The following is a 3,953-nucleotide window of genomic DNA, read 5'->3' as shown; positions in this document are numbered from 1 at the left end:
GAGCTTAGTAATAAATTAAATCCTGATAAGGAATACATTACCAAAGAGACTGAAACTATATAATAACCAAACTTTATTGGAGGACCAGATGAACTAGACCAGATGAACTAGTAAATGAGATGAAGAATGCAACAGAAAGCATTGGAAGCAGACTGCCTTTGTGGAAGAGAGTTTAGAAAACTCACCAATAAAAAACTAGAAACAATATAAGAGGGCAGAGATACAGGATATTAAAAGGTGAGGAAATTCTACAATAGCCATCAGACTTCTTCAGGAAGTGCACTTTAGAGTGAAATCCTGGAGGGAGAAGAAAGTTAGAAGGTAGCTGCTGATTTATTTAAAGAAGTAATAGTTGATAACTTCCCGAACCTGTGTAAGGAACTGATATATGAGTCCGTGAGCCAACAAAACACCAATAACTTTAAGGCAAAGAGACCTCCTTCAAGATACGTCATATGCAAATTGGCTAATCATTGACAAAGTAAAATTTTAAAGGCAGCCAAAATATGTTATGATAATCTACAAAGGAACACCCATTAGGCTTTCAGCAGAATTCTCAGCAGAAAACATAGGCCAAGGGTAAATTTAATGGCATTTTCAAAATACTGAAATAAGAAATCTCTCACCCAAGAATACTCAAACTAGCACAGTTATCACTTAGATATAAGGTGAAAATAAAGACTTTACCAGACAAACAAAACCTGAATAAAATGAAAAAAACAAAACTGATACATCTTACACGGGGTGCTGAAAAGAGCTCTTCTAAGAAAAATAAAATGGCAAAAATATGCAAAACATTGAACAAAATGCTAAGCAGAGACCACGAGAAATTTGCAACTGTTTCTTTGGGTATATTTTTAAATTCTACTATAATATATGGATTAAAGAGAGAAAAATAGGAAATCGGGGGAATAAATATAGTTATATCAATCTGGTAACATGTTCACAAGGATAAAAGAAATAATTTGAGATAGTAATCATAAAAGGTAAAGAGTAAAATAAATCAATAATAAAGGAAGCTTCTATCAGAGGAAAAAGGGCTTAATTTTGCATGAGATGTTTTATTTTTATTTGAAGTACAGTAGACATAGTATATTGATTAATTTCAGATGTACATCATAGTGATTCCTACCACTTTCTGGATTAAATTGCATTATAAATTATTACAATACTTTTAACATTCAATTATTATAAGTTATTGTGTATAATTCCCTGATCTAAACAGATTATCCTTGTTGCTTCTCTCCTTTATTTATACATTATATCTCTCAAAATAATACCATAAAATTGTCCTTCCCTTCCATTTTTGCTTCACTCTTGCCTATAAAATCTCTCTATCTCTCTACCATGTCTCTATCAATCAATCAATCAGTCAATCTGTCTGTCTATCTATCTATCTATCTATCCATATATGTATCTCTCTATCATGTATCTATATATCTATCCTTCTATTTATCTGTCATCTATGAATAGATAGCTATAGATAGATGTACATAGATATTTGTTATTCTTTAGATTCCAAATATAAACTATATTATATACTTTTGTCTTTGTCTAAGTTACTTCACCAAGCACAATATTTACTAGGTCCTTTAATGATGCTGAAATAGCAATGTGTTATACATTTTCATGGCTGAGTAATATTCCATTGTATATTTATAAAAACATCATATCTTCTTAAGTCCATAGTCTACTGTGGACCCTTGGATTTCTTCCCTGTCTTGCATATTATAAAGAGTGCTGTCGTGTACGTTGGTTCTTCTCAATTTAGGGTTTTGTCCCCAGATTAATCCTAGGAGAGATTTTAATGTATCATATGGTAGTTCTCTTTTAGGTTTTAAAGAATTCTGAATACTGTTTTCCATAGAAATTGTACCAATTTGCATTACTTCCAAGAGTATACAAGAGATTTCTTACCTCCACATCGTCTCCAACACTTTCTATTTGTAGACTTTTTGATAATAGCCGTTTGACCAGTGTGAAGTTATACCTCATTGTGGTTTCGAATTGCAATTACTTAATAATTAGTAATGTTGTGCATTTTTATCACTTGCCTGTTACTCATCTGTATGTTTTCTTTGGAAAATTATTAACTGTTAGTCTGCTCTTATTTTTGATTGGGTTTTTGCTTTTCACATTGAGTTGTGTAACCTAAATCCATGTGACATCTATTAACCTACATCTATTAAACGCTGGTCACTTGCATTATTTGCAAATATGTTCTCCAATTACACAGGCAGCGATTTCATTTCATTGATTGTGTCCTTAGCTGTGCAGAAGTTTTCAAGTTTGTTTCAGTCCCACTTGCTTATTTTTGCTTTTATTTCTTTTGCCTTAAGAGACTGATATAAGAAAATATTCCTATGATATATATCCAATAGTGTATCACGCATATCCACTTCTAGCAGTTTTATAGTATCAGGTCTTACATTTAGGTCCTTAATACACTTGGAGTTTATTTTTGTATATGTCAGGGAATGCTCTCATTTCACTGTTTACATGTAGCAATCCTGCTTTTCCAACACCACCCATTGACGAGACTGTCTTTTGTCCATTGTGTACTTTTCCTTCTTTTATCATAGATTCATTGCTCATAGGTGTGTGGAATTATTTCTAGGCTCTCTGTTTTTATTGATTATATCTCTGTGCCAATGCCATGCTCTTTTTATTACTGTAGGTTTGTAGTACACTAAGGTATCTGGGAGGAATATACATCCAGATTTGTTTTTCCACAAGATAATTTTGTCAATTTTTAATGGTTTCATGTAAAACTTAGAGTTATTTTTTCTGCTTCCTCGGAAAATTCTACAGCTTCACAGAAGGAATTCCACTAAATCTGTAGGTTTCTTTGTGTAGTACGGCCATGTTAACAATATGAACTCTTCACTAGAAGAGCACAAGACATCATTCCATTTCTTTGAATCATTTTTAAGTTCTTTGTCAATGTTTTTTAATTTTCAGTGTGTAGATCTTTCACATATGTGGTTACATTTTTTCAAAGATATTCGAGGGGATTTGATTATAAATAGTATTGCTTTCAACGTTCATTTTAGGGTATCTCATGATTAATGTGTAGAAATGCAAGAGACTTCTTTACATTAATCTTGTACCCTGCTCCTTTGCTGAAATAATTTATTATTCATAATAGTCCGTGTGGAGTCCTTAGGACTCTATGTAGATTGTTATGTCATCAGTACTGGTGACAATTTTGCCTCTTTCTTTCCATTTTGCATTTCTTTTACTTCTTTTTCTTTCCTTTTCTATTCTTGTATTACTATGGAGCAGAAGTGATGAGAGTAGGAATCTTTGTCTTGTTCCCGAATTTACCCAGAAGTCTTTCAGCTTTTCCCTCTGAGTAATATAAATTGTTTTTAATGGCCCTTACTTTGCTGAGAGATCTTCCCATTGTACTCATTTTCATGAGAGTTCTGGTCATGAATGTATGTTGAGTTTTGTCACTTCCTTTTTCTGTGTGTATTGACATGGTCTTGTGAATTTGTCCTTCCTTTATTAGATATGTGTCATGCTGATTGACTTGTTTATGTTGAACCATCCTTGTGTCTCTGGAAGGAATCCAACTAATCATCCTGTATAATCATTTCAATGTATTGCTGGATTAATTTGTTGATGTTCTGTTGAGGATTTTTGAATGTATATTCATCAACGATATTGGCTTTTCATTTTCATTTTTTTTCTTTTGGTAAAGTCTTTGTTTATGTTATCAGGGTAATGGTGGCCTTATAGAATAACTTTGGGAATTTTCCTTCCTCCTTTATGTTTTGAAGTAGTTGGGGGGAAAGGGGATTTAGTGAATGCATCCAGGCATTTTATTCAAGGGTGTTTATAAAATTAAACATTATATTAACTTATAGTGATTGCTCTTTTCAAGTTCTCTGTTTTCTCTTTATTCAGTGTTGGTAGGCTGCACATATCTAGAAATGTGTCCATTTCTT

This window comes from Vicugna pacos, unplaced genomic scaffold, assembly GCF_048564905.1.
Source record: "Vicugna pacos unplaced genomic scaffold, VicPac4 scaffold_16, whole genome shotgun sequence".
NCBI classification, from domain to species: Eukaryota; Metazoa; Chordata; class Mammalia; order Artiodactyla; family Camelidae; genus Vicugna; species Vicugna pacos.
This window is presented reverse-complemented; position numbering follows the sequence as displayed.